This window comes from Raphanus sativus, chromosome 4 (genome assembly GCF_000801105.2).
Source record: "Raphanus sativus cultivar WK10039 chromosome 4, ASM80110v3, whole genome shotgun sequence".
Taxonomy (NCBI): Eukaryota; Viridiplantae; Streptophyta; class Magnoliopsida; order Brassicales; family Brassicaceae; genus Raphanus; species Raphanus sativus.
In genome coordinates this window covers 26,007,454-26,025,590 of record NC_079514.1, presented here as the reverse complement: position 1 = coordinate 26,025,590, position 18,137 = coordinate 26,007,454, and the positions used below count along the sequence as shown (strand labels likewise).

Here is an 18,137-nt window from a genome sequence, read left to right as displayed (position 1 = left end):
GATCATCAGGTGAATACTCTTCGTCCTCCGTGTCGGAATCGCTATCTACTTGTACTCGGGTCCCATCGTTCGCGGCTCCTCGGTTTTCGGGTTTGTCTTCGGTTGAGGCGGGTTGACGAGGTACCTCTTCACTGTCGCGCAGAGTGTAGAGTGAAGCCATGGGTCGTACCCTAGTCCGGAACCGCTTTCGCTTGTTGCTAGCTTCACCAAGGGTATGGTTCTCTTGTCGGAGGACAAGATTCTCCGCCTCTATGGCGTCTAGCTTCTCGGCGCTTTGCTGTAGTTGCTTGGAGTGCTCTCTGATACACTAAAAATGAATCCTTGCTACTGCCAAGTTAACAGTTGCAATTGTAGTACTTGAGATTCAAATCCAGAGGACCAGTCTACACTCTAGTTCTATAAGTTCCGAAATCCAGCTAAGATGAAGATATGGATTTGGTTATAAAGTGACAATAGTTAACAAGCAAATTAAACACGAGATTGATTCAATTAAACAAGAGCTAGCCTAGGGTATTTCATTGGGTGTTGAATTGGAGCCAAACAATTATTCAAGCGCGATGAAGTGCTTTCTAGAACTCGGATAACTCAGCTGGAACACTCCACTGTCGTGGCAGTGATCGCTTTGCAGATCGATCTCACCACCTAACTGTCGTTGGGATGAGGATCGATTGCAAGCTTTATAGAACAGGTCTGATCAGTTCACTTACCACCCTAATATCTACTTTCGCTGATTAGGGATACTAAGCTCATTCAATACAAGTCAAGTTATCTCCTAAGCGGTTAACTAGGCGATGAACTAGTGATCTAACATCAAGTGATCAGGTTAATGAAAGCAGTAAGAACAGTATGAATGAAAAACAGTTATGGATCGCTTATCTATGTTTAGCTCATGTCTCAACACCCTAAAAATCCTAGGCGAGCAAGGCTACTACTCGATCATGATGCAGATAAACAAAGACATAAATCCTGAATAAAATTGCATAAGAACAGAGTATGAAACAATAGGGTTCAGATGATCTTCTCTATGAGAGGATGGATTCTTCTCCCTTACAAGTTGCAGATCGCAAATCACAGTGTTCTCTTGTAAAAACTAGCGTAAGAAAATAATAAAAATGATATATGGCGTTTTATATGGAGGCGCCAATCAGAAGAAAAGAGATTAGGGCAACAAGGCTTTAATTACTGAAATAGGAGTTTCCATATTCGTCGGGAACAATCTCCGGATCACTCCGTCAGCTTGTTTCGCTTGAGAGAGAACAGTCTCGGGACTGTTCTACTTGAGTGTTCTCCGCAGGATTGCTCCAAAAGGACATCTTTTCATCAGACACCTTCTCTTCTCTCTTCTACTAACGCCAGACCTGTAAAATGTCAAAAAGGACTAGACTTACACGAATTAGTGACTTGAAACAAATGAAAACATATATACAATGATGTGAAAAACACCATATATCAATTCCCCCAGACTTAGATCCTTGTTTATCCTCGAACAAGACAAGTACCAAAAACAGGGAGAAAGGTTTGAAAGCGTGGGAACTCACTTATTCTCAGCAACCATACTCTTACCACAAATCTCTGAACCATACAAGCTGTAGATTAGGACCACACACACTTACTGAGAAACCCCTGATCGCTGTTCGAAGATCGGCTCCTTACTCTACATCTCAACCTGAAAAGGCAACACTTTCGAGGCAAAACTCCTTATGTTCAATTAAGATCAGCGTGAGCTTCTTGTCACAGGCTCTACTCAGAGAGGACGGGCTAGGTATAGAACATGCTAACTTTTATGGTGGAGTTCAAGAGTGTTTAGGGTTTACCAAGAGTGGATGCAGGATATCGCACAAAATGGTCGTGAGAGGACGGCTCCATTGAGGTCCACAGTCCTTACTCATCTCTGCTGATCGGACTGCTCTCCGATAGGTCGATCATAGTACTGCTCTGCGCGATTCAACTTCCCCTTCAGAACACTTCACTGAAACCACCATCACTTTCTCAACTTCCCCAGTGGCGTGCATCATGGATTCTTCCCCTTCTCGTCACCAGTAAATCAAAGCAAAAACAAAAGACTTTTTCTTTTCTTTTTTTTTCTTTTTTTTTTTAAATTTTTTTTTTATATATACTGAAATACAAAATGCTGGGGTGACGAGTAAGGAGGTAACAAGTGATGTACATGATGCCACTGGTGATTCATTCTGGTCCGTTCTAGCCACTTACTTCTTCGTTGTTCTCTCTGGTATCGGAACATGCACTCTGGTTGTTCTCTTGTCTGCACTGATTGTTCTGTCTTCTTCCACTGTGTGAGCATTGATGAGTAAGAACTGCGTCGATCCTTTCTTCTCCGACCTTTTTGCACATATCTGCACATAAAGTACTAGAAAAGCAAATGCATGAGGGTGGAACAAAAGGTCAGGGTTCAAGGTGGGAACTAGCTAAAGATGAGATAGTCACTCAAGAACAACAAGAGGGATAAAATCGGATAAGAAGTCCTGAGTGTAGTTCTCATTCTACCCTGATCTAGTGCCCATGACAAGAAGAATTAAAGTCCAGATAAGGTTCAGATAAAGTGGAGTTAAGTATGCCCAGTGTAACCTGATCGGTATAGAACTTCTGGAGTGTCAAATGAGATAAGTCAGGGTGTTCCAGGTCCATGTGTGGGTCTTTCATCACTGCTAAGGTCACTGAATAAGAAGGTTAAAGCACGAGGTGGTTAAAGAGCATCACAAAATAAGGTCCTGATTCCCACAATAGTTTTGACTGACTCGATCCTAAAGACTGACTCGATAAAAACATAAAAATGACACAAGGACTGACTCAAAAAGCACACAAGCGAATATAGTACAATCGCTCCCCCAGACTTAGTTCACACCATCCTTGGTTGTGAAAATAAATCAGAGGAAGCTGAAACACACCAAACAGAAGCAAATAACATGAAAAATAAATAGTTCAGATGGATAAGACAAGGGATAGAAATAGTCCTTTCGGACTCAGTCTGAATCGCCGCTACCGGAGTGACCAGCTGTCCTCCTGTTCCTCGGCAGTCTATCTGCTCCAGTCGATGTTCCCGCTTGCTCCTTGCCTGGGAGCCTTGTTCTCTGCGGTGTACGCTCCTCCTGTGCTCCAATGCAGCCGCCTGTGATCGCCCTGAGTATCCTCTTCATGAGGCTGTTGTTCTTCTTCTGGGACTCAACCATCCAGCGTCTGTAGGCGTGATCATCAGTCACATCGGTGAAGTCCTCCAAGTCATACTCACCATCAGCCAGTGGAGTCACATGCTCCACATCATCCATGTCATCATCATCGTTCTGAACCGGTGCTCGTGGATCATCGCAGAGGTGCTCTTCACCGAGTGAGAACACAATGTTCTCCAGAGATAAGAAGTCTGTGAATCCAGGCATAGGGAGCTTGCAGTACAGAGGGTTCCCTTCTTTGTCTTGGAACTTGTAGGTGTTCTCGTCGCGCAAGATGTGGCATGCGATCAGGTAAGGAGTATCAATGTACTCCATCTCAGAGACAACCGTGTAGGAGCTGAGGTTGATGTTGAAGCGCTGGAACAAGGGAGTGAGCAGACTGACGGAACGATCCTTCTTGTCATCAGTCCGAATCAAGGTGTCATTGCGCTCAGCAAACATGGAGATGAGATGGAACCCTAGGTTGGTCTTGACTTCCTGGATCGGGGTGATCTTCTCTCTGCGCATCTCGTCCTCAAGACCCGTGTAGAGAACCTGGAGCTCTCCATTCGTGATCTTGGAGGTGTACTCCTTTGCGAACAGGACGTTGGACACAATCTTGGCGATGATCCGGATAGCAGGGTTCCGGATCTGCAACTGGTAGGCCTTGCGAGAGGTGAACTTGCCGGATGCAATGAGGTCCCAAAAGGTGTCTGCCGGCTTGAACTTCTTCTCCACTGAAACTCCCTTTGGCGTGTCTGCAATCTCGAGTAGCTCGTTCAGATCGTTGAGAGAGATTGAGCAGAACTTGCCATCAGCCATGAAGGAGAAGAAGCAGTTCTCGTATGTAGGCTCATTGGGGTTTTGATAAGTGATCTGGCACATCGCGAGCACTTGCTTAACCAAATCCGGGTAGAGAACCTGGGCTTGGAAACAAAGAGGCATGAGTCCCATAGCCTACACCGTGTCAAACACCTCAGTGTCAAGGCCTAGATCGGCGAGAGTCTCCTGGTGAGCGAACCGCTTGGGCAAGATCTCCGCTAGAAGGAGCTGGTTGTATCTCCCCGCTGACTCCTTGTCCCATCCCTCAACATTGTAGTCAAGGAGCATGGGATCATTGAGGTCGATGGGTTCGCCCTCATTCTTGTTCGGCCATGGGTAACCAGGTGGAGCTCTCACGGCTGGAGAAGCTGTGCTCTTGGCGGCTCTAGCGTTTCTCATCGTTGGAGGCATCTGCAAAACAATAGCAAAACCCAATATCAGCACAGTTCGTAGGTTGTTCTAGAAATGATGGAACAATCCAATCTTCTTGTTTTACCCAAGTCCATCGATTACTAGACAACCTACACAAGCCTCAATCTCAACAGTACAAATCGCTAAGACCTAGAATTCCAATCAACAAATCGGTTCCTCTTCCATTCAAAATCAATCATGAATTCAATCCTAGTAGCAAGTATACTATCGAGAGCTACAATCTAGGATGAAATCGCAAGGTATAAAGGAAAAAGAGGATCCAAAAAGTCATTCCCAATTCGCGATTTGCATACGCAAAAGGGGGGGGGGAGTTCTAGGCCGATTACCTTGATTGGAGAGGTGATTCCAGCAAAACAAACCAATCTCAAGAGAATCCCAAGAGGTTAGAACCAAAATCGATGAGAAAGAGGGGGAGGTGTGTTCGTGATTTTAGAGTTCTAGGGGGGGGGTTTGCGGCGAGAGAGATGAAGTGGGGGAGTGGAGTGAGTGGGCCTTAAATAGGCCAACCAAAACCGCTTCCCCTTCTTTTTATTTGTGTTTTTTTTATTTTTTTTTGTTCGAGCACTTACCTGGGAACAATCGGCGGAACAACCGCTGGAGTGTTCTCTGGAGTGATCTCGAGTTTTCTTGATTTTTCAACCTGCAAGTTAGTTTCTAGAATGATAAAAATCAAAATAAAACAATATTTACACTCACCAGTGGGTTGCCTCCCACCAAGCGCTTGTTTTCTGTCACTAGCTTGACTTCAATGAGCCGATTAGGCTTGAGGGGGATCGCATAAGGGTATCTCTACACCTTCAGCGATTGTTGTGTGAGCAAGATATGGCTTGAGACGCTGACCATTGACAACAAATTCTCCACCTCTTGTGTCCAGCAACACAACAGCTCCATAGGGGCGAACCTCCTTGATGGTGAAAGGTTCAGACCATCTGGACTTAAGCTTTCCAAGGAACAACTTAACCCGTGAATTGAAGAGTAAGACCTGATCGTTCGGAGCAAAGATTCTGCTGATGATCCGTTTGTCATGGAACGCCTTGGTATTTTCCTTGTAGATCTTAGAGCTCTCATAGGCCAGATGCCTGATCTCCTCCAACTCGTGGATCTGAATGGTTCGCCTCTCCTTGGCGGGTTTGATGTCGAAGTTGAGTAGTTTGACAGCCCAAGCCGCCTTGTACTCTAGCTCAACAGGTAGGTGGCACGCCTTGCCATAGACCAGATGATAGGGAGTGGTCCCTAAAGGCGTCTCGTAGGCTGTTCTGTACGCCCAAAGAGCATCGTCAAGCTTAAGGGACCAGTCCTTGCGGGTGGTGTTGACAGTCTTCTGCAGGATGCTCTTGATCTCTCTGTTGGAAACTTCCACTTGACCACTTGTTTGGGGATGATAGGCGGTTGCAACCTTGTGTTTCACACCATTCTTGCTCAGTAATCCTTAGAACAACTTGTTGATAAAGTGAGTTCCACCATCGCTGATAACCACTCTAGGCACTCCAAATCTTGGGAAGATGATGGAGGTGAACATCTTGGTTACAACTCGCGCATCATTGGTTGGACTAGCAATCGCTTCTACCCACTTGGAGACATAGTCCACATCAACTAGGATGTACTCGTTCTTGTGAGAAACTGGGAAGGGTCCCATGAAATCGATCCCCCAGCAATCGAACACTTCAACTTCCAAGATGTAGTTCTGAGGCATCTCGTTTCTCTTGCTTATACTCCCCATCCTTTGGCATGAATTGCATCGTGATATGAAAGCGTGAGCATCTCTGAACATAGTGGGCCACCAGAAACCGGCTTGGAGGATCTTGGAAACTGTCTTGAAGGTGGCAAAGTGACCAGCATAAGAGGAACCGTGGCAGTGGTGAAGGATCCCTGGAATATCAGCCTCTGGAACACACCTCTTGAAGATCCCATCTTTGCCTTGCCGATATAGATACGGCTCATCCCAGAAGTAGTGCCTTGCTTCCCTTAGAAATTTCCTCTTCTCATTCCCAGTGAACCTCAAAGGCTCTTTCTCAGCTGCCAAGAAGTTGGCAATCTCAGCAAACCATGGAAGGTTCGGGTACTCCTTCTGGATCACTGCAACGAATGCTCCTTCTACGCGGGAACAGTCCTTGATGACAGGTGACGACTGTTCCATGTTGCGCAGACCAATCGCATTGACGTACTCCATCGGTTGTTCCTCATCAAGAACTGTCTCATCTGACACTTTCATCCTGGAGAGATGATCTGCTACTCTATTATCAACCCCTTTCTTGTTGATAACAGGATTTTGCTAAGATCCTATTCAAATGTTGAAGTATAAAGGATGTCAATCCAATTCTAAGAGAATGCGAAGCACTAGGAATGCAAGACCATGCTTAAGCTAAATGCTATCAAGATGAGATGAGAGATTATACTAAAATAGGAATAAAAATGCAATAAATCAAGAAACTTTCTTTAGATTATGAGAGTAAAGGACTCATGGGGATAAGGGAATATGACTTTGGGTGATCAAACTCAAACTAAGGTGCCAGATTTCAATCAATCTATCTACCTTAGGCCTAGACACAAGACTAAACAAACTCTATCTCTAGACGAATGCTCATTTGCTTCCAAAACTCAAGCATCTAATCTCTTAGGTTGAATGTTTAGGAAGAAATCATTAACAATAAGCCTAATAGCCATCTTAACACCTTTAACAACAAATCTCTTTGGTAGAGTATGTTAAAAGCTTAGGAGAGTTGGTTCAGACATTTCATCGAACACCTTGTGGGTGGGAAATGTCTAGAACTCAACTTTAAGGAGGCCAACCCTAAAGAAGCATTAAAATCACTCTACTAGCAAGGAATAAGAAGGATTTATACCTAAACACCTTAGATCAAGCCTAATCACCCATGATCTCCCTAACCCATGAATCCAAAAGTGGATCTACTCATTAATCACCATGATTACTCTTGAACCCATGAGGTTTCCAAGCTTAATCATGTTTAAGAAAGATCAATAAGAAATGAAATTATAAACACTCAAGAACACAAGAACAAAGGGGAAGAACTTTCACCCAAAAGAGGTTTTGTGATTCTTAAGAGAAAATAAGATAATCCCTCCAAAATGGAGATTACAAGTATTTATACTTAGGTTTAGGGTAAAGAGAGACACATAGGATAAAAGACTAGAGTGCCCCTTGGATAAGGCTAATTAGAACTTCAAAATAGTGTTTAAAATGACCCAAGGTAGAATTGGGTCGAACCGGACCGGTTTGAGAAAACCAGCCTAGACCACTCTCTCACCCAAGCTGCCTCACGCCCGGCATGGTGATCCCGGTCCTGCATCCCGGTCCATGGCTTCACGCCCGGGGTGTACTTCACGGTCCTCACAATCCGGTCCTGTCTCTTCACGCCCGGCATGGTGACTCCGGTCTAGTGGAGTCTAAGAGAGTACTTGGTTCTCTGAGCTTCATTCTTCACCTCCTTTGGATCTTTGAGCTCTTAAACACTTCACATCATCTCATAGTATGCTCCAACACCTGATAGGGACATATGAATGCAATATGGATCCTAAAGACACTAAAATCTAAGCTATATGATCAAAATGCATAAGATATGAAAGCTAAAAACATGTAAATATGCAAGATATCAACTCCCACACACTAGTCCTTTACTTGTCCTCAAGTAAATTTTCAAGAACCAAGGAGGAGAGGTTTGAAAACAGGGATTTCATAACCAAAAGATGCTCTTCTTAGCTCTCATCCTAACAACCTTGCATAATCATAACAACTAGCTAGAGCAAAACTTCCATTCTTCTCTAACTTCTCTAGGCCTATTCAACTCTTTTGATCTCTACACTCATCATTATGATTCCACAAACCCAAATCCAACAACTCTCTAACAATCATTAAGAAAACTCAATAGAAAATCTTGCAAATGGTCAAAAGGTCCAAGTCATTTGGTTTGGAAAGGAAATGTTTTTGTTCAATGATGAAATAAGAAGTTCAAAACAATCTTTGAAGGTTGTTTACTCTCAAAACAAAGTAGCTTTGGTAATGCACATAATATATCTAAGAAAGGGATCAACTCATGCATACAATGCTCAATCTCCATTGTTCTACCCTTCCCCATACATATACAAGTTCAAACTTCAAATTCAAATGCCAAAACCCAACTCTCATCACTCACCAAGATATCCCAAAGAACTCCAAACACTTCTTTAAATAGAACTCTTTTCTTTTATGGAGTCAATCAAGGGATTTTTTTTATTTACACTTTTAGATTCAACTTAGCTCTTTCTAAACTTTGCTAGCCCCCTTTTTCACATTTTTTATTTTTTTTTATTTTTTTATTTGGGGGCCAAGTCATTAATGCTTTGAGCTAAGGATCACAAATTATAATCCCTTGAGACAAGATAATCACTCTTAGAGTTCTAAAAGTTTAATCTTCTCTTTCTTAACCAAACCATACTCCCAAAGATAAAGTCAACAACACTCACCACCCAATCCTAAGTGCTAGACAAAGATGTGTCTAATCTAGCTAGAATGGAGACTAAGCATTGTCGACCCCGATACTCTCAACATTATGCACATGCAAAGCTTTCCAAAAAGACCTCACTCAACAAACAATGAAGGCTTGAAAGAAAGCTTTGGGTTCAGGGTGTGAAGTGCCACTTGAAATTGTCAAAAAGATTGGACAAGAAGGATAAGACAATTCAAGTGTGTATAAGCCATGACTCAGCACACAAAGGACCATAAGCAAGAGACATTCAAGGCACAAAGTCTACAAGCTATCAAGAGAATGCTCAATCTAGTTGTCATGATTACAAAGGTTGCCAAAATGAGAACTTAGCATGAGCATCTTTACAAGGTAAAATCATCCCCTTATGTATGAATGCAACCTATATGAATGCTTCTAGACTCAATCCTAAAATGCCAATGAGGCAACTAAATGCTTCTTTTTGTGTGTTTTCAAAAAATTTCAAAATTTTATGGGTTTTCTATGCAATAACTATATACAATGCATGCTAAATGACAAGAAAACACAAGAACATCAGCAACTTGCACCTCCCCCACACTTAATTCACACAGTCTCTTGTGTGAAAAGTGGAGAGAGATGACTAAGGGAAAATCTAAATGCAATATGAAATGGTATATACAATGGAAGGTGGTGGAGTACCTCTATGGAGCGTGAGAAGAGGCTGATGCCTCAGAGTTGAGTCTGGTCGCCCTCCTTCTTCCATGGGTCTTTGAAATGAAAATCCAAAAGACATATGTACATGGATAGTCATGGGACTTCCTCCCAAGTGAGCTTGTTTGAAGTCTCTAGCTTGACTTTCCTTCTTATGGCTAGTGAGAGGGAGGGTCCTTCCCACCTTCAAGAGTGATGGTGAGGACCTGAGAGAGGAGTTCTTGAAGCTTGAGTGGATCATCTTGGAGCTGAGGGTTGATGATGGCTCTTGCACTTGAGAATGGCCTTGACTTGCCCTTACACATGAGCTTGTACTCAATGACACCATCCTTGAGCTTCATTGGATGGAGAGTGAGAGTGTGTGAGATCATATCAAGAGATGGAGGATGAGTTTCTTGCAGCAAATTCTTCTTGCCATGAGTGGCCTTTGAGGTTCCACTCATCCCCTCCTTTTTAGCACTTTCCAAGTGCTCAACACACAACTCTTTAAAAGTCTCTCCATTGAGACCTTTTGTCTCACAAACAACAACTTCATCTTGGGGCTTCTTATCAGCTTCTTGGCCAAAAGTGATTGTCCCACAATAGCCAGCATCCAATGGAGGTTGTAATGGGTAGGAGACATTTTTGTTCACATTCATAAGAGTGACCTTCTTGTTAGGAAAGTCAATGCAAGCTCCAACTGTTGTGAGGAAAGGTGTGCCCAAGACCAAAGGAACTCTCTTCCCAGTCGCCATGTTAAGGATAGTGAGGTCAATGGGAATGGTGCATGCTCCAATCTTCAAAGGGAAGTCTTTAATGATACCAAGTGGGGTTGTAGAAGAGGAATCCCCAAACTGTAGTGAAGACTTGTCTGGTTCCATACTCTCAATCCCTATACTCTTCACCATCTCCATTGAGATTACATTCACAATAGCACCAGAATCAACAAGAGCATCTTTAAGAGTGAGCTGACCAAGGGAGCAAGGTAAAGTGAACATCCCTTGGTGTCCAAGCTTAGGAAGAGACTTTGGAGGGACTGGTGGGTCAAGCAGCAGTGTTGAGATGTTCAGGAGCTCTGCTACTTCTTCTTTGTGAGTGAGAATGTCCTGGATGAGCAGCATTTGGACATGAGCCTCACGCATACCCGAGATCTCTGGAAGCTTGACGCCAACATCACTTAGGTCCTTCCTGAACTTAGAGATAACCTTCTTCTGAGCTTTGGTGAGGACCCTTTGTGGAAATGGGAGTGGGACCTCATATGGTGGTGGCTCAACCTTAGGAGCTTCTTCTAGCTTGGCCGCTTTTAGCTTGTGGTCAGCTCTCTTCTCAACTTGTTTCTCAGCCCTAGTCTCAGCTCTCTGCATATTTATTGCTTCAACTTTCCTTTCAGCTTGTACCTGAACCCTTTCCATAGCCTTATCCACCATATATGCTTCAGCTGTTGCTACAATCTCTGTTCCATGCAAGAGTCTTTCAATCTCATCCACCTCTTTCTCATGATCACTCAGCTCAATCTTTGAAGAAGTAGTAGAGATGACAACATTGCAAGACTCCTTGGGATTCTTATCTGGTTTCCCTGGTAGTAATCCCATTGGCTCTTGGAAGATGATGGCATAGAGGCGACCTGACTCACCAAAGCGTTGAAGCGAGAGTCAAGTACTAGGAACTTGTTGTTCAGCTCGGTATATCTAGTATCAATCTTGGAGTGCACGGTTTGGAACTCATGGCCAATGTCCTTTGCTAATCTAGACTGAGCATCCATTATCTGCTTGAACATTGACTCCATACTTGAGTCAGGAGCTGTAGCTTGAGAAGAGCTTCCTTGAGCTTGAGTGGACTGATTGCCGTTGTTCCCAAAACCAGGAGGTGTGTTTTGCCTAGGCTGGTATTTGTTGTACTGAAAGTTAGGTTCCTTCTTGTACCAAGTACCATTGTTGTTGATGAATCAAAGCTCCTCTTGCCCTTCCAAACCATCAACCTCATTCACCTTAGGAGGGACCTCTTGACTAGGATCACCAACAAAGCTAACCTGCTCCTTCTTAGCTTGGTTTGAAAGAACCAAGTCTAACTTTTCTTGCAAGGACTTGATGTCTTTCCTTGTTTGCTGATCATCTCCTCTGTTGGCTCTATCATTCTCCTCATTGTAGACTGAATCACTCTTTGCAATGTTCTCCACCAGTTCCTCTGCATCTTGCTCGGTTCTGCCCAAGAAGAAACCATTGCTAGCTGTGTCAAGCCTGTTTCTGCAAGATGGTAGAACTCCCCTGTAGAAAGTGCTAAGCAAGCTCTCCTTGCTGAAACCATGATGAGGACACTGAGCAATGTAGCTGTTGAATCGTTCCCATGCTTCACTAAAACCTTCAAGATTCTTTTGTTGAAATCCTGAAATCTCATTCCTAAGCTTTGCAGTTCTTGAGTTAGAGAAGAACTTGGTGAGGAAGGCTTCTTTGCACTCATCCCATGTCCGGATGCTATCTCTTGAGAGACCCTTCTCCCATGTGTGAGCTTTATCTCCCAAAGAGAATGGAAACAGCCTAAGCTTTAATGCATCTTCAGAAACACCATTAATCTTGATGGTGCCACACAACCGATCAAAGTTGTCCAAGTGATATAGAGGATCTTCCAAAGCAAGCCCATGGTACTTGTTGCTTTGGATCATGTTGATCAAGCTTGACTTGATCTCAAAGTTGTTGTTCTCCACAGCTGGTGCTCTAATGCCAGCCCTATTTCCATGGATGTTAGGCTGATCATGGGCACCAATTGCTCTAGCTTGGCGCTGTGGATGTCTTGGTCCAAGGTTGGCAGCTCCTTGACCATCTTCAGCAGCTCTATCTTGAGGCAGGTTCTCCATATCAAAACCCAACCTCTGAATGTGAGCCTGTTGCTCTTCTTCCCTTCTCTTTCTCACAATATCCCTCTCAAGTGCAGAAATGTCTTCAACAATGGAAACAAGGCTTGATGAACCTCTGCTCCTCAAGTTCATACACCTGAAAAGTCAAAGAAAGAAAGAAGGCAAGAAGCAATATCACAATAGAAAATAAAAATGATTTAGTCTCAAGCAAATGACTAAATCCCAATGTCACAATCAACTTAGAAGTTGGCAACGGCGCCAATTTGATTACAGGATTTTGCTAAGATCCTATTCAAATGTTGAAGTATAAAGGATGTCAATCCAATTCTAAGAGAATGCGAAGCACTAGGAATGCAAGACCATGCTTAAGCTAAATGCTATCAAGATAAGCTGAGAGATTATACTAAAATAGGAATAAAAATGCAATAAAGCAAGAAACTTTGTTTAGATTATGAGAGTAAAGGACTCATGGGGATAAGGGAATATGACTTTGGGTGATCAAACTCAAACTAAGGTCCCAGATTTCAATCAATCTATCTACCTTAGGCCTAGACACAAGACTAAACAAACTCTATCTCTAGACGAATGCTCATTTGCTTCCAAAACTCAAGCATCTAATCTCTTAGGTTGAATGTTTAGGAAGCAATCATTAACAATAAGCCTAATAGCCATCTTAACACCTTTAACAACAAATCTCTTTGGTAGAGTATGTTAAAAGCTTAGGAGAGTTGGTTCAGACATTTCATCGAACACCTTGTGGGTGGGAAATGTCTAGAACTCAACTTTAAGGAGGCCAACCCTAAAGAAGCATTAAAATCACTCTACTAGCAAGGAATAAGAAGGATCTATACCTAAACACCTTAGATCAAGCCTAATCACCCATGATCTCCCTAACCCATGAATCCAAAAGTGGATCTACTCACTAATCACCATGATTACTCTTGAACCCATGAGGTTTCCAAGCTTAATCATGTTTAAGAAAGATCAATAAGAAATGAAATTATAAACACTCAAGAACACAAGAACAAAGGGGAAGAACTTTCACCCAAAAGAGGTTTTGTGATTCTTAAGAGAAAATAAGATAATCCCTCCAAAATGGAGATTACAAGTATTTATACTTAGGTTTAGGGTAAATAGAGACACATAGGATAAAAGACTAGAGTGCCCCTTGGATAAGGCTAATTAGAACTTCAAAATAGTGTTTAAAAATGACCCAAGGTCGAATTGGGTCGAACCAGACCGGTTTGAGAAAACCAGCCTAGACCACTCTCTCACCCAAGCTGCCTCACGCCCGGCATGGTGATCCCGGTCCTGCATCCTGGTCCATGGTTTCACGCCCGGGGTGTACTTCACGGTCCTCACAATCCGGTCCTGTCTCTTCACGCCCGGCATGGTGACTCCGGTCTCGACATTCCGGTCTAGTCGAGTCTAAGAGAGTACTTGGTTTGCTGAGCTTTATTCTTCACCTCCTTTGGATCTTTGAGCTCTTAAACACTTCACATCATCTCATAGTATGCTCCAACACCTGATAGGGACATATGAATGCAATATGGATCCTAAAGACACTAAAATCTAAGCTATATGATCAAAATGCATAAGATATGAAAGCTAAAAACATGTAAATATGCAAGATATCACTTGTCTCTTATCTCCAGATCAAACTCTTGGAGCAAGAGAATCCATCTTAAGAGCCGCGGTTTAGCATCCTTCTTCGTGAGTAGGTACTTGAGAGCCGCGTGGTCTGTGTGCACAATCACCTTTGATCCAACCAGATAGGATCTGAACTTCTCAAAAGCGAACACGATGGCAAGGAGCTCCTTTTCTGTGGTTGCATATCGGCACTGAGCTTCATCTAAGGTTCTGCTTGCATAGTATATCACGTGAAGCTTCTTGTCTTTACGCTGTCCAAGGACTGCTCCCACTGCAAAATCACTTGGATCTGTCATGATCTCAAAAGGGAGATCCCAGTCTGGAGGTTGGACCACTGGTGCACTCACTAGAGCCTCCTTGATCGTGTGGAATGCGGCTAAGCAGTCGCTGTCAAAGGCAAACTGAGCTTCTTTGCAGAGCAACCGAGTGAGTGGTCTCGCGATCTTAGAGAAGTCCTGGATGAACCTCCTATAGAAACCAGCGTGTCCCAAGAAACTCCTGATTCCCTTCACTGAAGTTGGTGGTTGCAGACTCATCATGACCTCGATCTTTGCCTTGTCCACCTCAATGCCTTTCTCTAATATCTTGTGTCCCAGAACAATCCCATCTCTGACCATGAAGTGGCATTTCTCCCAGTTCAGCACCAGATGCTTCTCCTCGCATCGCTTCAGCACCCTGCAGAAATTTGACAAACAAACATGAAAGGAGCTTCCATAGACGCTGGAATCGTCCATGAAAACCTCCATTATGTCTTCGATCAGATCAGTAAAAATCGACATCATGCAGCGTTGGAAGGTCGCTGGAGCATTGCACAAGCCGAAGGGCATCCTCCTGTATGCATATGTTCCATAAGGGCATGTGAACGTCGTCTTCTCCTGATCGTCTGGGTGGATGGGAATCTGAAAGAAACCTGAATAACCATCTAAAAAGCAATAGTAAGGGTGGTTAGCCAATCTCTCAATCATTTGATCAATAAAAGAAAGTGGGAAGTGATCCTTACGAGTCGCAGCATTAAGCTTACGAAAATCAATGCACATGCGATGACCAGTGACTATTCTAGTAGGGATCAATTCATTCTTTTCATTGGTTACCACAGTGATCCCACATTTCTTAGGTACTACATGCACAGGACTAACCCACTTACTATCAGAGATCGCATAGATCACACCTGCTTCTAGAAGTTTCATTATCTCTTTCTTTACAACATCTTTTAGATTTGGGTTTAACCTCCTCTGATGTTCTACTGAAGTCATCGGTTCATCTTCCAGGTGTATTCTATGCATGCACAGATCAGGTGAAATGCCAGGTATGTCAGCTAGAGAATAACCTAATGCCTTACGATATTTTCTCAGTTCACACAAAAGCAGAGCAGTCTCGGCATTGTTCAGGTCAGCATTCACAATGACAGGATATGTAGAATTTTGTCCAAGAAATGCATACCTGAGTCCCTTGGGAAGGGATTTGAGCTCTACCTTTGGAGCTTTCAGCTCGCTCCATGAGTCATCGGTCTGAGCTGCCGGAACAGACGGGTTCTGAGGCGCGGTTGTTCCAGCCGATTTGTTGGACTCGCTGTTCTCCCCCAGACTTAGATTTGCCACCATCCTTTCAATACTCCTGGCTGTATCCAGGAACATTGCATAGGCATCAGCATCAACACTCTCTAAGCTCTGCTCGGCTTCAGCTCTGACTAAGGCGAGTTCAAGTGGATCCTCGGTGAGAATTTCCTCGATCATTCCCTCATGCGGTTCTAGCGGATCACCATCTTCTTGGATAGTGAAAGTTTGTCCATCCAGCATCGGCTTCTTGAGCATCTGATCCATCTCAAACTTCATCACAATATCTCCAAGGTGGAGATCAATCTTCCCTTGTCGGACATCAATGATAGCTCCAACAGTGCAGAGGAATGGTATGCCTAGGATCAGGGGATCATTTGAATCTTCCTCGACTTCCAGAACAACGAAATCGGCAGGAACAAGTGTGTTCCCAACCAGAACTTGAAGATCTTCGAGGATTCCAACTGGAGACCTCACAGATCGATCAGCAAACACTAGGGACATCCTGGTAGGCTTGATGTCCGTGTATCCAAGGCGCTTAGCCACAATATATGGCATGAGGTTTATGCTTGACCATAGATCGACCAGTGAGCATGAGAAGACTGTTCTCCCAATCTGAACCGAGAAGACAAATTTTCCGGGATCACCCAGCTTCTTGATCCTTCTGTTCTGGAGCACCGCACTGCACTCCTTAGAGACAATCATGAACTCGTTGTCATCAGATATCTTCCCAGAGATCAGTCTCTTCACAAAGCTACGCATGGATGGTATCATCTGGATCGCACTCATTAGAGGGAGCTTGACAGTTAGGTCTTCCAGCATCTTCCTGCACTTCATCTCTTCCTTATCCTTGCGTGTAGCCTTAGCTGGAACAGGGTAGGGTACTTTTGGTACATACTGACGAGCAGAAGAAGGTGCTGCAGTCGGTGGAACAACCCCAGCGGGTCGCTCTGCTTTAGTCGGAACAGTCTCAATAGGTTGTTCTACCTCTTCCTCATCTGTGGGTACAGCTTTAGGTGGCTGATCCGACTCCTTCTGCTTCCCATTTTCAGCCGATGTGAATCTCCTGGGATCTAGATCAGGCAGTTTCTTTCCACTCCTTAGACCTACTGCATTGCACTCCTTGGGGTTCTTGTCTGTTTTTCCAGGGAGAGTTCCTTGCTGTCTCTTCACACTCTCAGCAGTCTGAGCAATCTGAATATCCATCTGTCTCATATGGCTTGAGACATTGTCTTACTTGGCACTCAGGTCATTGAAACATATGATTCATCCTGGTGTTGATGTCATTGGTTACCTGGTTCAGTGCTTTTCCCTGGATCTGCTGACCTTGGAGCAGTTGACTCATCATGTTTGCGAGGCTCTTCATGTCATCATGCGGAGCAGTCTGAGCCGGTTGTGCAGCCTGCTGATTAACCGGCTGTTTCTGGCTGTGGAACTGGGCGTTCTGAGCTGGGTTGAGGACAAAGGTTCTCCCCTGATTGCCATAAGGCCTTTGGTATCCACTGTTCTGACCCTGATTGCCTTGAGCTTTATCGTCTGGTTTAGGGGCATTGAACAGGTGGGGATTGTTCCTCACGTTAGGGTTCAGGTGATAGTTCTTGAACTGCCATCCTTGCCCATTCACATAGCTTACTTCATGCTGATCCTCAGCTGACTGATCTGCCTCTGATTTGCCTTCCGCGGTAGCTTTATCCTGAGGGGATTCTTCCATGATGAAGACCTGGTTCTGGTTGCTCTTAATCAGCTGATCGACCTTGGCAGAGAGCTCATCAATCTTGCTGTTATCAACGCTCTTCACCTTCTGAGTGCGATCAGTCTCGCGGTTATTATCAGCTGAGCTTGAGGCCATGTTTTCAATCAACTCGAAGGCACCTTGAGTGGACTGGGTCATGAAATCTCCCTTACTGGCTGAGTTCAAAGCGTTCATGTACACCCAGCCTACTCCATCGTAGAACACTCCCAGTAGATAGTCTTCTTCAAAACCATGATGTGGGCACTCTCTGCGGTAGACGTTGAATCGCTCCCATGCGTCGCAGAACGGCTCGTCTACCAACTGTTTGAAGGTCGCGATCTTCTGTCTCAGAGCTGCCGTCTTTGATTTCGTGTAGAAGTGGCTCAAGAAGGCATCTCGGACTTGTTCCCAATTGGTGAGTGATCCCGTGGGTAGGGAATCTAGCCAGCGAGCAGCTTTCCCATCAAGAGAGAAAGGGAACAGAGTACACTTGATGTAATCGGGTGGTACTCCATTCGCTTTAGTGAAACCACACATCTTCTCAAAGTGCTCGATGTGGTCCATCGGTATCTCAGCAGGAAGTCCATTGAAAGGGATTCCCTGTCGTCAAAACATAAACAAAACAATTCCTTTCGGAAGACGACTCTATGCTACTCAAAGATAAAAGTAGAAGCATAAATAGATTAAAGTTAAGACCAAATCCCGAAGGGTAAAAACAACAAAAAAAGCCCGAAGGGCTTAAAAGATCAAGAGTTCAAGAGATAGGGAGATCAGGCAGATGGAGAAGCACCCGCGCCCTCA

The 18,137-nt window shown here is 44.0% G+C and overlaps 2 non-coding genes across 2 annotated transcripts; both read left to right on the top strand.

Annotated features, from left to right (window-relative positions):
• Positions 1 to 11,847: 11,847 nt before the first annotated feature.
• LOC130512070 (small nucleolar RNA R71) lies at positions 11,848 to 11,954 on the top strand. Its single transcript, XR_008945631.1, has one exon. It is a non-coding gene; the product is annotated as a small nucleolar RNA R71 (small nucleolar RNA).
• A 5,629-nt stretch (positions 11,955 to 17,583) lies between these two features.
• LOC130512125 (small nucleolar RNA R71) lies at positions 17,584 to 17,690 on the top strand. The gene has a single exon (XR_008945686.1). It is a non-coding gene; the product is annotated as a small nucleolar RNA R71 (small nucleolar RNA).
• The last annotated feature ends 447 nt before the right edge of the window (positions 17,691 to 18,137 follow it).